The 20706-nt window shown below is 41.9% G+C and overlaps 1 pseudogene; it reads left to right on the plus strand.

Annotated features, from left to right (window-relative positions):
- The window catches only part of LOC131912806 (cysteine and glycine-rich protein 1-like), a 108996-nt pseudogene extending 88588 nt beyond the window's left edge, over positions 1 to 20408 (plus strand).
- The last annotated feature ends 298 nt before the right edge of the window (positions 20409 to 20706 follow it).

Below are 20706 nucleotides of genomic sequence, written 5' to 3' on the forward strand. Positions count from 1 at the left end.
ATACAATAAAACTCCAAGGAAGGGCAAATTGCCAAACGTAGTAGAGAGTTTCCATAATAGGAAAAGGGAATGTGTTTTTAAATTGGGCGACTGTGGCATTCACTGAGGAACTCCAATGGTGATGTTTCAGTCCAGAAAAGACAAGAAGCAGCTTGTCCAGGGGAAGCAGAGAAGACATGAGACGTAGACATGGTTGGTGGAGCTGACCCTTCAACCAGCTGGGAATGGAGGAGGGGGCAGTGCAAGGACAAAGTAGACTCAAGAGCAAGGATGTGAGATTTGAGGAACTGAATGTTTTGTGCAGACTGTGGTGGGGAAATTGATATTGAAGAAGACACTGAACATTCCAACTTCAGAAAGAGGACTGAACAGCAGCAACATTAGGAGAGCCAGGAAGAGCTTGTGATGGAATTAAGGATGCCATTTTTTTGGAAAACATAAATATAACAGAAAAGTCTGTGGAAGCAGAGGGATACTCCGAAGATTGGGTAACAGTGCCGACAGGCATGAGTATGGCTGGATGGTGGCGCTGATGCTGCGGTTTTTATGCTGTGGTGACAGCCCCCAAAGTTCAGTGATTATTTCTTCCTAGCAGAATTTACTATCCTGGGATACCATCTCAGACCATCCCAACAGGGTTACGCTTCAGAAGACATAGCGGTGCATGTTGTCAGGAAGTAGACTGAGTCACCAGCTCCCGGGTGAATCAGACAGTTGAGGAAGACCAGTTTACACAGTACCCACCAGGCAACTTTTCATAGGAAATTCAATCAAGCAACCAGTGTCCATGACAGGCGAACTTTACCAATGATCACTTCCCCGAACTACTAAAGTCCACTTCACATGATCACAGTGGAATGTCAAAATCAAACAACACAGCAAGCAAGCAAACAACAACAAAAAGACAAGCCTAGGGACATGGATCTGGGGTGAGGCCGTGGTAAGGGCAATCCAAAAACAAAACTAAAAACAACCAGCAAAACACCTTCCCACGGACTCTAATGTACAGCCAGCATCCCCAGCCAATACTGTTGATAGCCATCCTTCAATTAAGTGAATCAACAGGCTAGTTGGGAGAGCTGTAGTCTGGAGAGAACACAGATAAATCTGTGGACAGCCTGATAGCTCATTTTTGCTGATGCCTTCAGCCTTTTTAATATATTAACTAGGTGATAATTAGTGCCAAAACTGATGGTCTTGACTTTCTCTCCTTATTTTTGTCACTCTAGATAAGATAGAGGTGCTAATTAACTGTGAAATTGCCCAAAAGAAGAGAATAAAAAAGGGCAGGTGAAAGAAATGAGAAGTGTATGAATCCAGAAATCTGGAACTTTCGCCCCATAATAGTGTGTTCACTAGGTGCATGGTACCATGTGCCAGACCTCTGTCTATAAATTCTACCGATAACTCACTCCTCTCCACTCCAGCCCTCTATGGCAGGTTCTTTCTTACAGATGAAGAAACAATAGGTCAATGATGATAGGAACTTAAGTCATAAAGCCAACCTATGGTGGAGCCGAATAGCATCCAGGTCATGTGACCTTAGGGTCCTTAACCATTGGATATCCATCTTGAGGAAGCTCCTAAACTAATTCAGAAAATACAGCGTGAGGCTAAGGGAGAGCATTGTAATGTAGCAACTGCCTATTTCAATCCCTAACATCAACACCAAATATAGATCCAAGTATGTGAAAGAAGGATTTGTAGGCACTGGTTCAGAAAACTCTCAGAAACACAGATCCTAACTGTGCCTCAATGCATCTTTTTCTTTTCTAGAAGGTTCCTTTATTTTATTTTTATGTCTATGAGTATTTTGCCAGCATGTATGTTTGTGGACCACATGCTTGCCTGGTGCCCACAGAGGTCAAAAGGCATCAGATCCCCTGGAACCAGAGGTACAAATGGTTGTGAATCACCATGTAGGTGCTGGGGCATGAACCTGTGTCCTCTGCAAGAGCCACAAGTGCTCTAGTACTCTTAACAGCTGAGCCAGATGTGGAGATGCCACTCCCCACTTTTTCTAGTATACACTTCAGAATCACAGTGTGACACAGTTCCCGAGTTAAAGCTTTAAAGAAATGGTGTTTGGATACTTGAAAGGTAATGGAATTTACTTTGAAACTCAATTCCTGACTCAAGGGATTGATACATAATTGTTACCATTCTGAAAGGGTCTGTTTTACTATACAGGCTACAGAACTCTCTTCTGCGCTCTCCGTTTTTCTCACTAATAAAATTTCCACCTGCCACCCTATTTGTATTCATTGCACCTTTCAGGTACCGAAACCTTGATTCAATCAGAGTTTCATTAAACCCTCATCTTGCGGTTAATTCCGGCTCTCTTTTGAAATGTCATCATGTGCTGTCTCACGGTGAACTGCCTCCAGTAAGCTCTGTGGTGGCCTAGGTGTTGGTGGCAGGCTTTGCTTTCCATCATGTTAATTAAATTACCTGCTGTAGAAATCATTGCAGAATGTCCCAGATGATGCAGATCAAATGCCTGTCTGGATGCTCATTAATATGTTCTGCATACTTTTGGGAGGAAAGACTGCACTTCTGCCTGGGGTCTGCTCTCAAGACTAGAAGGTCCTGGGACCCGGTCCCTTAGCTGGTCACCTTGGACCCACTACAGGTTCTCTGACATCTTTGCTTGGGGAGTTAGCAGGGCTGTGGGGATCTTAATAGATTGTCACGTCACACACACACACACACACACACACACACACACACACACACACACACACATGATTTATTAGAATGGCTACAGGCTGTGGTCCAGCTAGTCCAACAATGGCTGTCTACCAACAAAAGGTCCAAGAATTCAGTAGTTATTCAGTCCATGAGGCTGGATGCCTCAGCTGGTTTTCAGTATATGCCAGAATCCTGAAGAAGTAGGCTGTAATGCCAGTAAAGAAATGAACTTGTCAGCAGGCAAACAGTAAAAGCTTCCTTCTTTTGTGTGGCCCAGATTGAAGGTAGATCTTCCTACCTCAAAATATATGATTAAAGGTGTATCTTTCCACCTCAAAAGATTTAACTGAGAAAAAATCCCTCAGCTACTTGGGTTTTAGTTACAGATGTTGTCAAGTTGATAAGCACGAATAGCAGCATCACCCTGTCCTACGGCTTATATTGGGAACCTGTGCCTTAGAAAGTAGGAACTCAGCTGGGCGGTGGCGGCACATGCACTCGGGAGGCAGAGGCAGGCAGATCTCTGTGAGTTTGAGGCCAGCCTGGGCTACAGAGTTCCAGGAAAGGCGCAAAGCTACATAGAGAAACCTGTCTCAAAAAAAAAAAAAAAAAAAAGGAAAGTAGGAACACTTAGAAAAAGCAATGAGGCTATTGTTTCCACACTAACTCCAAAAGACTGTGCAGAAACAGTAGTGGAGGCATGTGTCTACAGCCCCAAGGCTTGGAGGCTGAGGCAAGAGGATCAAAGTCATCCTGGGCTATACTAATAGAGTTTGTCTCAAATCAATCAGTCAATCTTGACCTGCTACAAGTGGTCTAGCCTTCAGAATGTTGCTAAACTAGAAATGATTTTAGTGTTATTACTCTTCATATTTGGTTGTGTGAAGCTGCCTTGAGCAATCCTGTGTGCTTATCAAAATGTCTCCTCCACTTTTCCCTCAGGTCACTGAGATGTCAGGGAAGACAGTAGTTCTTCAGAGTAAATCTGAGTTGGACAGAAGCACCACGACTGAGCCTTTTCCTTTAAGGTCCAGTGGTCCAAAAGAATAGTGACTAAGATGCGTGTGTCTTTCTTCTTTACTTCCCACAACCCATCTTGAGAAAGAGCAGGGACCTCAGTCCGGGGAATGAAAAGGTCCACAGGAGTACTTTCTCTCATTAAGCAAAAGGTGACCAGATCCTGACTGGGATGGTTAATCTTCACTGTCAATCAACTTGATTGGATTTAGAATCCCCAGGAAAGCACACTTCTGTGTGTCAAACCTTCGTGTGTCAAGTGTGTCAATGAGGGTGATTTCCAGGGAGACTTACCTGAAGAGGGAAGACTCTCCCTGAATGTAGGCAACACCATCCCATGGGCTGAGTTTCTGGCCTAACTAAGCAGGAGAAATCCAGCTGAGCACCAGAATGCGTTGCTCTCTGCTTCCTGGTTGTGGATGCCATGGGACCACTGCCTCATGCTCCTGCAGCTCTGCCTTCCCTGCCCTGATGGACGTTATCTTCAGGCTATGAGCCCAAAGAGACCCTTCCTTCAATTGCTTCTGTTAGGTATTTCATCACAGGAAGAAGAGTCTCACACCCTATCTAACAGGGTGTGATTGTCAGCCAGTGAAAGAACCTGTTAGGGCCTCCATTTTCAACTCTGTAAAACCAGGATTAGAGTGTTCCCTAGCTAGGGCCAATATAAGGATTCAGTAATTGTGTACGTGGAAAATTCCTGAAACAGAACTGACCACACAGTAAGCTCCAGTAAGCACTAATTGAAATCCTAAACATTTTTCAAGTTGCTAAACCCCTTGCTCAGAATGGAGAACACAGAGCCCAAGCCCTGCCCCCACCATTGATCCTACAGGGTAGGCCATGCTCCTCTTCGTTTGCAACCGTGTGTGGGTTCAGATCACCACATCCTAGTGTGGCTGCCTCTGCCCAAGAGTCACTGTATCCCAGCCTTCACCGCTGCACATGCTTGAGATGAACATTCAAGATCCAGTGAACAGCATGGCTGGGATGATTGGGAGAAGCAAATATTAAACAGTGATACTAAGCCTTAGCCTTCAGATTTAGAACAAAGAATAGTGATAGCTTTAAAAGAATCTAACTCTTGAGTCGAGATATTAGCTATTTTGTTTCTCACACTATCAGCTGCAGAAAACCCATGTCTACTTACTCAGATAAGTAGGATTCAGCCCTGAGAAGACATCAGGGTCAAATCGCTATTCTGTGGGTGTCTACTCCAGGCTCTTCACCCCAAATTCACAGGAGAAGCTCTAGCTTTTTCTCCTTGGGGAACAAGAGGAGAGTGATGGTGTGGGCGTGGAAAAGCATAGATGCCTAGTTCTTTTTTGCCAGGAAATCAAGTACTTTTCTCAAAAGTGGATTCATTGTCTAGAGCAAAGATGATACCTAGATGCGTAAGAGACTTTAGGAGGGGTGTTTCTGCCATGAATAAAATGTGGCTGCTGACAGGAAGAAGTTATTCAGTAGACATCCGAAAGTGACTCCCATTGCTAAGCATCACGCATATGTTTTACATCTTGTTGTGTCAGATATGAAAATGAGGCCCATTAATACTCATAAACATCAGCGGTTAGGCAATGTCAGTCACTCTTCCTTCTCTCACAAATGGGGTGAAAGGGTAGCAATCCTGTGATCTCAGCCAGTTTCACCCCAACTGCTACAGCCCATCTCTTATAGAAGCTAAGAAATGGACCCCCAAAAAAGCATTCTCAAATCAAGTTGTAGATTCAATCCTTATTAGAACAGCTTTGGTTTTTCTGAATTATGGTTTTTCAAGGCATTTTGTCTAGTACTGATACTAATGCGGGATTTGCCTCCTGAAATCAGCCCAACTATTTGTGAACTTGGATTTGTATTTCATTCTTGGTCAAGCCTGTGATCTTCTGATTGCCGTGTGTGGGCAGAAGCATGAGGACCAGAAACTGAAGCAGCAGAGGTCTCATTATAATTAGAGATGCCAGTGAAGATCTTCTCATGTGAGTCATTCTGGTCAGTTACAAAAGGTAATGCAGCACTCAGGTAGTGGCCACTGTGGAGGTGGCAGCTGCAGACTTCTCAGGAATGCCTGCACCCAGCATGGCTGTGACCTTGAGTTCAGGAGACTTTCCAGCTTTGCTTTAGTCTTGTAAATGTTGGAGCAAAGCTCATGTTCCGTCCTTATCTCCTTGTTCCTCTGCTATACTCCCTTTCCAGCCACGGTTGCTCCAGACTGGAATGAAACCACCTGTTATACAAATTGGTCTCCAGTGCAGACTTGCCCTTAGAGGTTTAACTTTCACGTATGTTACAATAGGGGAAGAAAACCACGGTTTGTGGTGAAGAAATGAACATTTAAGCAATCCAGGTACACTCCAAACACTCAGAGAATATTTCCAATACTGAGTGATACTAAGTTTAAGAAAATTAAACACTTCACTGGGTTAGAATTGTGTAAATAAGGCTGCGTGGTAGTGGTGCACACCTTTAATCCCAGCACTCAAGAGGCAGAGGCAGGCAGATCTCTGTGAGTTTAAGGTCAGACTGGTCTACAGAGTGAGTTCTAGGACAGCCAAGGACAGCTAAGGCTACACAGAGAAACCCTGTCTTGAAGGTTTTCTTCAAGACCCCCCCACCCAGCCAAAAAAAAAAAAAGATTTAGATAAATATAAAGGAAAACAATCTCGTGATCATAGTGAATCAATACACTATACTTGTATTGCCTAAACAACAATAAATGGGGGGTGGGGACTGGAGACATAGCTCAATGAGTAAAACTTCTAGCTGTGCAAACATTCAGATATGATTTTGAATCCCTAGTGCCCATGTTATAAAAATACAAAACAAAACAAGGCATGCCTCTTACCTCAGGGCAGAGACAGTGGAATCTGCTAGCTCACTAGCCAGCCTATTGGAAAGAATAAGGTTCAGGCTCAGTGAGAGACCTTCTATCAAGGGAATAAGGTAGACAATAATAGAACAGGGCATATGACACCCTACTCTGGGCTCTACAGGAACACTCACACACACACACACACACACACACACACACACACACACACACGTTGAGTTTGGAATGGGTAGGGTGGTGGTAAATAGGTTAAAGATCACCCAGGAGACCAGACTGGTGCAGCTCTGGGGACAGCCATGATGTATGGCTAGAGGTAAGTAACTAGATCATGGAGCCTGTCTGTCCCCAATCAATGAATTAATCCCGAGTGCCTTTACATTATTTTGGCATCTGAAGTTTTTGTTGTCTCAAACAATATCACGTTTCTCCTTCATCCATTATTTTATGTAAAAACATAGTGTGTCCCTGTTAGATAGCAAGCATTGTTAGACCCAAAGATAGACACAAAGCAAAGAGGGGCTTTGCCCCTGCCTGGTACTAGTAGGAGATAGTATATGCAGGTGCAGGAGGAGAGTCATGTTCAAGAAATGAGGAGGAGTACCTCTGGAGTTTGGGACTCTTCATTGGCTGAAAGATTCAGTTATCACCAAATAGCATGAAGAGCACTCAAGAATTTCAGACAGAAGAGCAAAATCCATTTTGTTCTCAATCACTACGTGCAACATGGAAGACACGTTAAATGAGATCAGAATGGGGTACTAGTCAGGAAGCCATGTTACACTAATCCAAGAGAAGATGCAATAACCCCAATCAAGACAGTGGGATGGAGGGTGGGAGGAGGAGGGAAGAGAGAGAAAAATGGAGGGTGGCGGGGCAGGGTGGGGGTGGGGCAGACACCTGGATAGGAATTGGCTGGAGAGAAAAGGAAACTGGCATCTAGGAAGATTTTCAAGCACAGAACTTGTTGGATTGATTTTGCATTAGAACTGAAAGATGTGGATGAAAAGAAAGGGCATGCAAGTTCTGGATACAGGGAGGCTCTGCCTCCCTCTTTTAACAAGCTAGGCACTGGTTTTGTTTTTTATTTATTTTTTGTTTTCTTTTGTTTTGTTTTTCCAAGGTAAAAGACAGGAGACCCAATCTTTCTTCTGTTGAAGCACAGGTAGAGATCACTGAGCTTGGCAACACAAGGCAGGATTTCATTTTCCTTACCTCTAAACAAAGGAGGACAAAGTAAAGAGGGAGACAGGAACTTGAAGGTTTCAGTGTGTTGAGGAGAGTGTTCTAGTTAGCTCCTTTGTTGCACTGACAAACACCATGACCAAAAGCCTCTTGGAGGAAGAAAGGCTGTTTTTTTTTTTCTTTTTGGCATATAGGTTGCATTCAATCATAACGAGAAGTCATGGCAGGATCTGGAGACAGGAACCTGGAGACAGGCACTGAAACAGAGACCGTGCATGCATACTGCTTACTGGCTTGCTCTCCATTGCTTGCTCTGTTACCTTTCTTACACAGCCCAGGCCCTCCTACTAAGGGATGGCACTGCTCACAGTGGGCATACCCTCCTACATCACTTAGCTATCCAGAAAATGCCCCACAGGACAATCTGAAGGATGTTGTGTGATACTTTGATCGCATTCTGACAATAAAGTTTGCTTTGAATCAGAGGGCAGAGTCAGCTACTAGCTGACCAAAATTAACCATAGAGGTTTTGGAGGACTGAAGACAGATAGAGACACAGGAAGTAGTAGAGCAGGGCTTAGAGAGAGTTTTGACTCTTTTGGATGGAGGATGGTTGCTTCTCCACCATGTTTCTGATCATTCAGATTCTTATCCTGATATCTGACTCCCGAGTTTTTATTGGTGAAGAATTATTAGATAAACACTTCAGAAGGAGGCAGTTCCTCAATTGAGTAAGATTACCTCTTACATCTAGATTTGTGTCAGGTTGATAAAAACTAATCATGGCTGGGGGGCAAGGTCAGAGGACAATCTGCAGCCGGGACTGTGCTAAGGTGCCAATTCTATACATCTTAGAAGAAAGGGGAGGAGCAGTGCTTTTTTCTTTCCTTTTTGGGGAAGGGTTGATTATTTGGTTTTGTTGTTGTTGTTGTTGTTGTTGTTGTTGTTGTTGTTTTGAGACAGAGTTTCACTATGTAGCTCTGGCTGTTCTGGAACTCAATATGTAGACCAAACTGGCCTCAAACTCATAGAGGTCTATCAGCCCCTCTGTCTGTCTCCTGAGTACTAGGATTAAAGGCCTGGGCCAACATGCCCCACCTAATAATGCTGTTTTCTTAAACCTATGTTTTCTTATCTGTACAGCAAGGATAATTCCTTCTGGAATATCCACTGAGATAATATAAGCATACACACACACACACACACACACACACACACACACACACACACACACACACCAAAACTCTTCTTTCTCTTTTAACAAAACAGGACTTATGTCAGTCAAAGTCAGGAACTACATGAGGTATGTGAATCAAAGGTACTGAGTACAGGAAACTCCAGCCTACAACATAATCATCAAGATTAGAGGAATAAAGTCAAGGCCACTAGACTTGTAGGCACAACTCTGCAACTGTAATTTGGAGATTATGAGGCTGACATTGCTGTCACCCAGAAGCCAGAAATCTCCAGGAAAATGCTGTCAATGCCACAGGCACTCAGTGGCCCCAAACTGACGACTGGCACTGAAATGTGAAGCAAGGTGAGGAATCCACACCTGTCTAGGACACAAACTAGCCTCCACTGCTGCTCAGGAGGAAAAGCTCCTCCCACCTTGAGAGCCAAGTGCATCTCTCTGACAGTCCACCAGGTCCACGCAGAAGTCTGTGTCCAATTCCCAGGTCCCTGACTCCAGCAATCTAAGGGCAAAGCATAAGAATGCTTGGAGATGAGTAATCGCCAACAATAACCCCCAGCTCAGTCCTAGATCTAAATGGGACTCTAGATGCAGCACTCTTCTGGAGCAGGTTTAAGATAAATCACTTTTGAAGGTTGAGTGCCCAAACTGGAAATGTCCTGCTCCACAATGGCCACCAAGAGAAGTGTCTCCCCAGGGTCAGCCTGAAGTGCACAGAGAGGCCACTTTCACTGTAGTCCAAGCAGACCAGCTGACATCTTAAGCTAGCGTCAGAACTTGGTAGTAGTATTCACATGGTACTTGTTTTGTAGCCATGGAAGATGCCAAGGATGAGGGAGTTTTAAGGCTTGCGTCAAGGTTCTGGAAAGTCGCTGAGCTCCAACAATGTAGAGCAAGGTTGCATTCTCCACAAGCAGGCCCTGAGAGACCATTGCACAGAGTTGGAGAAGTGTAGCCTGAGAGACAGTGAGACTCCAGAACGTTGGAATTCCAGGACCACAGGAAAACTACCTAGGAAAGTTAGAAGCATTGAGTGGAGCCAGCCCAAGAGAGAGGCCAAATATCTACAGGCAAGGCTGTAGAGGTGAGGCTGCTCAAGGCTATCAGAGCCTGGATGATTCCATCATGGTCCCTAGATGCAGACAGGGAGCTGCAGGATTTGGTGCTTGCCCCCTGCTTCTTCCCTTGGCTTGATGTTTCTTTGTTATGCCTGCATTCCTCCTTTTCAGCATGATTGTGCTAACTCCATGCCTTACATACATTGTTTTCTTTTCAGGGGCTTACAGTTAGATTGCCTGAGCCTCAGAAGAAACTGCACTTAGGATTTTGAACAGTTTTGGAACTGTTTAAGCTTTCTGGTCTTTAAAGGATGAACTAATTGTATTTTGTGCTATGAGATGAATAATAGATTTTGGAGGATCAGAAACGGGTGATTAGGGTTTAAAAGTTATTTGTTTGAATATCAAGTTTTACATAAGGGGAACCTGTGAGTTAATCTTGGTCTGCTGCTTAATGAGATTTGGGATTGCCTAGGAGACAAACCTCTAAGTATCTCTATGAAGGTGTTTCCACAGAGGTTTAACAGAAGATGACAGAGGTCTACCCTGACTGTGGGTGGCACCATTCCACAGCCTATGGTACCACATTAATCTAGGTACTTTTCCTGTTGCTGTGATAAACACCATAACTGACAGCAACTCCGGGATAAAGAGGTTTTGTCGGGAGCCACGCAGCCTAGTCTTGGACCAGTATATGAGTGCTTGTCCAACAGGTCTCCAGATGAAGCAAAGCCCATGGAGACAGTCTCACTTGGCAAGGACCAGTGGACTTTGGGACAGTGTAGACTACTGCTGGGACCATGTGGCCTGCACACTCACTTCTCTCTCATAATATTGATTATTTTCTCGGTGGTTTTAATGTCTTTTGTCATTCATACATGGAACAGATGTGATCATTCCCAGAAACCCTACTTTTTTTCCTCAAATATTTTCCCCTAAAATTCCTTGGGAGCTGATGCTTCTCAGGTTTCTTGTCTGGGGATGCCAGCTGTTACTTTAGACCCCGGGAGCTGTTCTGATTCAGTGCTGACAGGATTAGGGTAATTCACCCCTATTTCTGTAAATATGCTTTGTTAAGTTTTGAGTGATATTATTGTTCTTGAAAATGTGTGCCTCTGTTTATCACCTTTTAGTTTTGTAAAGACAGGATGTACCTGGCTCAGTATTTGGCCAAGCTAGCAAGATGGTAAGATGTTTTTGGTTTAAAAGATGTTTGGATGTAAAAGTTGGAGATAATAAAACATATTTGACATATTTGTTTTTGCCGAAGGTTAACCCTGGAGGGTGGGAAAAACTTGTTTGTTAGTATGGAAAACATGCTTGCTTTTGATGTGTAAATAAAGACTGCTGGAGCTATTTGGGGTTGGTCACTTGTGTGAAACTCAACTGATGGTTGGACACTTCATTTCTTTGCACCGACACTCCTTGTCCATCTCAGGAACTGAACCCAGGCTGCAGCAGGACCTTGGCAAGGTCTTATTAGGCTTAAAGGTTGCAGTCCATCATCGAGGAAAGCCAAGGCAGGAACTCAAGACATAAATCAGGATGCAGGTACCATAGAGGATGCTGCTTACTGTTTTGCTCTTCACCACTTGCTCAGCTAGTTTCTTATACCCAGGACCACCACCCACGGTAGGCTGGGCCCTCCCACATTAGTCAAGAAAATGCCCCCACAGACTTGCTCATGGGCCAATATGATAGAGGCAATTTCTTAACTGGCATTCCCTCTTCCCAGGTGACTCGAGCTTGTATCTAGTTGACAAAAAACTAACTCGCACAGACTGAAGTTTTAAGAATGAGAAGGACTGTGGAGTGCAAGCCTTCTTCTCTGTTTACCTCCTGACTGCACACACAATGTCGTCACGAGGTACCTCACATGTATGCCTCCATACCTGGCCTGCCATGATGGACAACACCTTTGCACCAGGAACCGAGATAAATCCTTCTGTCTTTAAATTGGTTTCTTCACATATTTCATCATAGCAACAAGAACAAGTGATCTTTATCTCAATTCTACTAAAATATACTTCATTGAGGGACAACCATAGAGGATTCTATGATCAGAGCATGACAGAATCAAATGCATAAAGCATTCAGTTGGTGTTTGTAATGATCTTCTGCTACCCGTGAGTGAAATAAAGGGCTGAATGTTTGGTTCAACGACATGTGCTTAAAATGCACTGATTCTATGCTAGTGATAACAGCCATACACCAAAAGCTACTTTTACCACTCCAGTGCTGGGTTAGCTGGTGAATTACAGACATGTTCACTTGTGGGAACACTTCATCTAATATTTATGGTGTTTATAAAATATAATTGTTCTGCAAACTTTTTAGGAAACGATTTTTATCACCTTTCTATTTGCACTCATGTATTTTGTAATTTATGGAAGTAATGATACCAGAATAGAGGATACTTCTAAATAATCTTGGCAGATGAAGTGAAGGAAATTCTTCCATGATTCTTAATGGTTTTTAGTATTGTCTTAACTAAAATAATTTTTAACCTTGGGCTTCCGAAGGAGATTTAATGTTCAGTCAGAAACATATGGATGGGGATTTGCCCTTTCATTAGCATACCAATCTGTTAATACGATAACTATGACACTGGGGATAATGAATTACTTTGTGTCCAATAAATCTTATGAAAATGTTGTCTTTCAAATTGCCTTTGGGGAAGACCTCTTTTTTAAAAAAATTAATGAGAGCTAGGAATTAAAGTTGCAAAATTTGTAGGATCCCCTTTTAATGTTCTTCCAGAAAAGACCACATTTGTGCCCTGTGGGACATTCCCATACCTAATAATGCTTAAATATAATTTTAGATTATATTAAATATAATTTTAGAGGTTCTAAAATGTCATTTAAAATATGACATCGCTTCATGAAGGGAAAGAATCAGCATGGTTTTGCCACTTCAACAAACCTCAGGCCTAATTCAAGGTCCTCTGAGAACAGCTGTGCTCTCCAGCAAGGTTTGAGAAGCAGCATTGTCTGGAACCAAGAGTTCTTCCAAGGTCAAGATGAGGCTACTGTGAAGCCGATGACCTGCCCTTTGCCAGCCTGGCCATGAGGGTTCTGAGCTACTGGACTGTAGTGTCCAGGAGACTCAGCCACACTCCTTCAAGGACATTTCTCAGTAGCCATTTCTAGTCAACTGCCTGAAGAAGATCTGAATTGCCTAGACTGTCGTAATTTGTAGAGGTGAATTCATTCATTTTAAGTAAGATTATTCTAATTTTCTATTTGTCTGAAATCACATAAGCTTCAGGCCCTGCAAACCCCAGGTCTACATCAGAAGGACTTTTTTGCAAAGCAAGCATGTATTATAAATAAAATTTTACAATTGAGTTTCATGAACTTTATCAGAGCCCCTAACTGTGGTTTGTATGAATGGGCAAATGGTTTTCTTATGCAATCATTCAGAGATTTGGGGCTAATGAAGTGAACACTAAGCCTTGGAGGCAAGTGGAATCTCTAATTTAGATATATCCCTGCAAACTCTCATAGCAACAAGTGCATTGTTGCACTAAGAATGACCACGCAGGTGTTAATTTCAGTCTTGTTGCTAAGGAGACTCCTACAAGGTCTGCATGATCTGCCCCCAAATCTCCCACTGAAATCTATGCTCAACATCCCTGAGAAAATTCAGCAGCCACCTACACTGTGATGACTAGCCAGCAAGTACATTAAAGGCTGGATTCCTCTGAACATCATACCTCCATGTCTCCTACAGACTCTACTTGCTGAGCTACAGAAGACCAAACTATCACAGAGATCCAGAGTTGATCCCCGGATAGTTGTCAATCATCGTGAAAGACATGGGCTAAGAATTCATAAATGTTTAATGCAATTAGCAAAACACTGATTTTACTTTTAGTCTCTGAGCTCACTAACTGCCTGGAACTAAACTTTAATGAAAATGATAGGGCAGACCTCCAACGTAATTAAGATGAAGTAAGATTTTTTTTTTAAGTATGCATGTTAGGAGCTGTAGAGATGACTCAGAGGTTAAGAGCACTTTCCGCTTTTATAGAAGACCCAAGTTCAGTTCCCAGCTCACATGTGGCAGTGAATAGCTATTTGGAACTCCAGTTCCAGGAGATCTGATGCCCTCTTCTGGTCTTCACAGGCACTTGCACACATGTGGTACACATACATGCATATAAGTCTTTAAAAATTGTGTGTGTTAAAGTAACTTCTATTACTGACATGAGTATCCTTTTGTTATTTAAAATTAATATATAAAAGAATCTCACAGAATTCCCTAGGTCAGAAGGCAATCTCTCCTTTAAAAGAATGGAAATCCTTTTGTCTTTGATAAAATGCATGAACCCAGAAGACATCATGCTAAGTTAAAATAGCAAGTCACAGAAGAAAATAAGCCACTTTCATGAGGCACCTAAAGTAGTCAACTCATAAAAACAAAGACTGAAATAGACTGAAGGTAGTTTCTGGGGGCTGAAGGAAGGGGGCAAGAGGGGCTGGCAATCATGGATATAAAATCTCAATTGTAAAAGATGATTCACCTCTGTACATTTTATGTGCATCATTGTGCTGATAGACAACAGTGTTATATTCTGTACCAAAAAAAAAAATGCTAGGAAGGGAAATGGCACCCTATGTTAGCATGGTTTAAAAAAATAAAGTGAAGAAAAAAGGAGAGGAAGAGAAAAGAGGCAGAGAAAGTAGGGGAAGCAGAGAATAAAGAGAAGAGGAAGAGAAAATGGGGGGAGGAGGGAAATGATGTGGGGGAACAGAGGAAATGGGGGAATAGGAAGAGGGGTGACAATAAAAAGAGAGATTTTTCCAAGAAAATGAGTACAATTCCTTTCTCAGCCTGGTGGATGGTGGCGTTGGGGGTGAGGAGCAGGAGGTGAGAGTGGAGGGGCTTTAGTAAAGAGCACATATGTGTCAGGGGAAAGTTGGCAGAGATTGGCTGGCTTCCTTGGGAGAAAGTTGCTAGCTAATCCTTAATACAGAAGTAAGAGCCGTGGATGTGAGAGTCCCTTTCAGGATATTCTAAAGCTCAAACCTGCGTTTGCAATGGTGCATGGATGTTACTTGCCTTTTTCGTGTTGTTGGTATTTGCATTGGTGATGCCAGCACAGTGTAGGTAAAGCTGCTAGCAGCTTAGGGAAAACCAGGGTAGTGGCCACAGGAGATTAGTGATGTGTCCTGGTAGGGTGTCTGCTGCCATTTGTTAGGCTGCCCTTCACAGCCATTCACTGATGGAGATGAGGAAAAGGACTGAAGATGTCCATTTTAAAAGTTCCTTGATCAAGCAATGCAAATATTAATTTTATTAAGCAAATGTCAGCCCTTGAGCAGACTTTTTTATATTCTTCTTGACCAATTGGAACATGTGCAAAAAAAAAATTACTCCTGGTGCTTGCTAAGGTGTGATGGTTTTTCTCTAGGAAAAGCCATCATAAGATTGAGGTATGATCAGAAGCAGTCACTTTTAACCAAGAATGCGACCTACATCTGATTCAGCGACGAGCCCTGTTCATTTAGATTTGTTAGTTGGCAGCCACTTTCTCAACAATGAACCAAGTGAGACATCACTTTAAGGAAAAAGACTGGCAGTGTTTGCTGCCAATGCTAGGAATCAAGCTTTCCACAGGAACTGGGGTTGTAGACAGGCACATCTGTCACCGCCAACTTGACAGATTCTTAAAGCTCAAGAATGCTTCTGATGAGGTCAGCAGAAATAATAGCAAACATTACAGTTAATTGCATAATAAAATATACCAACCCATGGAAGATCTACACAATGCAATGAGCTGATACTTTATTACCACAGTTAAAATGCCCATTCAGAACAGAAGACAGGCCAGGAAATTTCAACAGGACAGAATTTTGAAAAGTTCATTGATACAGTTTCAGAGCCCAAATTCCATCTTACCTTTAAGAAAATGCCACCTTTTCTCTTATCTACTACTACAATTGGGAAGTCTTATCTAAGAATATATGCAATTTTCTGAAAAGGCTATTAAACCTTTTCTAACAACTTCCCTGTAGGAATCGGGCACTTCCTAATACATGTCAATCAAAACAACATCTTGGTGGCGGAGGATGAGAAGGCTCACTCAGTAATGCACTTGCTAGTCAAGACCCGACTTCAACCCCCTGAACCCACAGGAAAGTGGGAGAAGAGAAGTGACTCCACAAAATTGTTCTTTGACTTCTACATGCACACTGTGATACATGCATACATACACGCATGTGCACACACAATAATAGTAAATAAAATATAAAACAAAAGCCTCTCATTGTAGACTGATATGGCTTTCAAAATACATCCACAGACTACTTGACCATGAGTTAGTAGAATCCTGTCCTCTAATTTTTGCATGCAAGCCACATGACAATAATCTCAGGTTGTAAACTGGCTAAGCAGGTATTGCTCATGTTGTATAATTCTACTTTAGTTATTAATTCTCATTTCTGGTGAATAAAGGAATGGTCAAACAGAGATGACTTCATGACTTACAACACTTCTAAGAGGCATTACATTTTTCTTTATTTTCTGTCTCTGTCTCTGCCTCTGTCTCTCTGTCTCTGTGTGTCTCTGTCTTTCTCTCTCTCTCTCTCTCTCTCTCTCTCTCTCTCTCTCTCTCTCTCTCTCTCTGTGTGTGTGTGTGTGTGTGTGTGTGTGTGTGTGTACTGTGCATCAGCATAGAGTCATGGTGAACTAGTAGACAACTGAATTTAACCAGAAATGAGTTGATGGGTTGGTTGCCTGATGCTTCTAATAACAGAAACAAAGGAATGAAAAGCGTCTGGGAAGGAGTGGTATCCATTTTGCCTGCTCTTCAGTTCCTGCTTGCACAAACCCTAAAAACAGTTTCAGAAAGCCATGTCCCTCCCACACATGTTTACTGTAATACATAAACGCTTTGTTGTAAATTTAAATGTGGTAGACTTTGTGATATATAACGTACTGTTATCTATCATTTTTAAACACTAACCCATGAATTTAAATACCATGTAATTTTGGTACCCGCCATCATCCATTTAAAAATACACGGAAAAGAACTTCTTAATTTGAAGTTTCTCATCTTCTTTCTACTTGAGCCTGTACTTTCAGTCCACTCCCTTCACACCTACCCCCGTAACTGAATTTTATATTTCTGTACTCATAGGATTTTTATTTATCACCCTCACACATTTCTCTGCAACAAATATGTACATAAACTGAAGTTTAATATATTTTTTCTATATTTATGAGCATAGGGTTCTAGATGGAAAAAAAAATTCTTTCAGACCAAACTGCTACTGCAACTATTGTAAAGTGGTTATACTGTTTCCCTAATCAAATATTTTGTCAAAACAACATGCTAAAAACTTTCATTAAAAAGCTATTAAATGCCGGGCGGTGGTGGCTCACGCATTTAATCCCAGCACTCAGGAGGCAGAGCCAGGCGGATCTCTGTGAGTTCGAGGCCAACCTGGACTACAGAGTGAGATCCAGGAGAGGCACAAAGCTACACAGAGAAACCCTGTCTCAAAAAAACAAAAAAACAAAAAAAAAGCTATTAAACAAGAAAGCTAGCACTCTGTTGGAATCTCTCTTACAAGGATGAGGGCACTCAAGGTCAATGTCTTAGTTACTTTTCTGTTGCTGTGATAAAACACCACAACCAAGGAAACTTAGAGAAAGGAGAGTTCGCGTCCATGATGATGGAGTGGAGGTGTGGTAACAAGGGTAGGTACAGCAGTAGGGACCAGGGACCAAAGCGGAGATGGCAAACTGGAAGTGGCAGAGGCTTTTTGACCTCAAAGCCCGCCCTCAGTGACATGCTTCCTTCAACAAAGCCACATCACCTAAACCTCTGGAAACCGTGCCACCAACTGGAACCAAGTTGTCGCCATGTGGAGAAGATGAGCAACATGTTTCAATCAAGCCACCACAGTAAATGAGAGTACTTTTTTTATTGCATCAGTGGTTAAAGGTTACTTATTTCTGAGTTGTCACGGAAAGTGTAAACCATTACTAATGCCCACATTTTACTGATACAAGTATGTTCAGAAGCTTTCTCTGATACCCAAATAATAGAAATTGTGTAACGATGACTCTTGTTCTAGCTTCATTGCTGTGCTGTGACAAGCACAGTGATGAGGAGCAACTTGTGGAGAAAGAGTCTGTCTGCCTCACAAGGTAAGTTTGGAGAATTCAAGGCAGGAATTCACACGACCTTTTCAGTCAAGAACAAACAGAGAATACACAAATCCTTGCTTGCTCTCAGCTAACTTTCTCCTCTCTTACGCTGTTAAGAACCCACTGCCTGGGGAATGACGCTGCCCACACTGGGCTGAGTCTTACACCAGTTAACAGTTAAGACAGCCCCTCCACAGACATACCTACAGGCCAACCTGATCTAGATCATTCCTTATAAAGACTCCCTCCCCAGGTGATTCCAGTCTGTGTCAAGTTAGCAGCTAAAACTAAACACAACAATCAACTCTATGAATTCTTCCTGAATTGGAAGCCAGAATAAGTTATGTAAGAATATATTATCAAGGTGTCAGATATCAGCAATCTATTGACAGTAAAGAGTCTTCTAATCTGTGAAAGTATTTGTTTTCAGCTAGTAGAATCATTTATTTCCCAATGTCTTTGACACATATGTCAAAAAAGCTTTTTAAGACCTTTCTGAACATAAATTGTACTTGGTGATCTTTCCTTCAGAGGCACTTTGTTTAATCCGGATTTTCACAACAAAACATGGAAAATTCAAAGCAGAATGTTGATTTCATTACACATTTCTTTCTGGGTGCAGTAGTGCATACCCATAGTACTGCCCTGGGAAGTCAGAGGCAGAAGGATTGCCACAAGTTCAAGGACAGCCTGATCTACATAATAAGTTCCAGCCAGGGATACAAACAAAAGACCCCACATCCCACACACAAAATCATTTTTTTACTTTTGTCAGAACAGTGTTTTCATAAATCGTTTTTATCCCATCACATTTTTTTAAATTAAAACTTACTTTGAGACAACGTTTGTAAGTGGTTGTAAGTCGCAAGTGGTTGTAAGAAACAATGCAGAAAGATTCATATGCCCCTTGTCTGGCTTCTTCTGATCACATGATTTTATACATGTCAACAGCACTTTCAAATGACAGCAATGATTTACCCACTATAGGAAGAAAATCTTCCATCCAATCCAACTATTATCTGACAAGTCAGGCAGTGAGCTAAAACTTCAATGGCCTTAAAGAGGCTGATTGCATTTTAAAACTGTCCTTCATGTCAATGAATGATGTTACTAAAATAATGAGAAATTACTGAAAGATTTTTGTTGGACTATTCACTACTGAAATCAATATATAGACTCAATATAACGTTTTTTAATCAGTTATGATAAAAACCAGACAGTAATATCCTGTCTCCATGGTGATTCTCAAAACTATGCAGTGGTCAACTACAACAACTCTTTATACATGAAGAGAATAATGAAATACCCAAGGTTTCCTTTGTGTCTTCTATACATGCATCTAGTTTGTTTCTTATCTTTTCTGAAATAAATTTTAGAGAATTAATATAACATCAGAGTTCCGAGTCAGTCCTGATGGCTCAAACCCCATAATCTCAGCATCTGAGAGCCCTGCCTGGTCAGGAGGGTCATGAAATCAAGGCCAGTCTGGGCTTCTTAGGGAGACCCTGTCTCTAAAAAAACAAATAAATTAAAATATATGGTTTTCCATTAATTTTGTTGGCTGTAGAGGTTTCTAATAATAAGTTCTGACTCTTCCCCTGATCTTATAAAAGCAAAAAAAAAAGAACAACTTTTATTGTTGAAAACTTAGCAACCAGCAAACAACTAGAGTAGTATTTCTTGTTACTATGAAGAAATTATTAAATATTTTGTAACATAAGACTATTAGCAAAATTAGAATATATATTTTATTATTTGTTAAAGGGGGATTTGTCTTCTCAAAAAATGTTAGAATTCACAGTACATAAACATTTTAGCTTGTAAGTTTTGAGTTGGTTGTAGTGGTGCACACCTATAATCCTAGCTCTTGAGACTCTGAAACTAGGATATTCCCATGAGTTTGAGGCCAGCCTAGGCTACATAGTGAGTTCCAGGAAAGCTGCCCAAGACCCTTTCTTTAAAAGCCCAAATTCAGTAAGCAAGAAAACAATCTTCAAAAACTACTGGTCATATAAAGCATGGCACTGAGTTGTAGGAATCAACAATATGAACTTATTTCAACGGTTCTTCTTATTTCAGCTACCCACAAGCTCTAGAGAGGACTTTTACCATTGTCAACCACAGCAATAACTTTAGAGTGTTGTTCACAGAGAACATTGCTCAGCACCACTTCAGCAGAGCAGGCACACCTGGTGCTGATCAATGCAGCCTGCTTGATGATGGTGGCCCCTGGGGTCTTCCCCCCAAATCTATAACCGCAGACAAATGCCTGTGAGAGGACATTTGACAAAATGCCTAGCCAGTACTGCTCTAGTTTGGGAAGGTCATAAAACAAAAGAATTTTAAGGAAACATCACAGCCAAAAATAGACTAAGGAGACAGGATGGTGAATGCAATGTGGCACTCTGGATGCGGTCCAGACTGATACCTATTAAAAGCTGAGAAAATCTGAATAAAACATGACCCATGACTAAGATGGGAACATGAATTGTTTTGTTAATTGTGATGAAGATGCCATCACAGTGGAAGATGTCACCAGCAGAGCTTCTACAGGGAGAGGGTGAGGGAAATGG

The sequence above is a fragment of the Peromyscus eremicus genome, chromosome 6 (genome assembly GCF_949786415.1).
Source record: "Peromyscus eremicus chromosome 6, PerEre_H2_v1, whole genome shotgun sequence".
In the NCBI taxonomy this organism is placed as follows: domain Eukaryota; kingdom Metazoa; phylum Chordata; class Mammalia; order Rodentia; family Cricetidae; genus Peromyscus; species Peromyscus eremicus.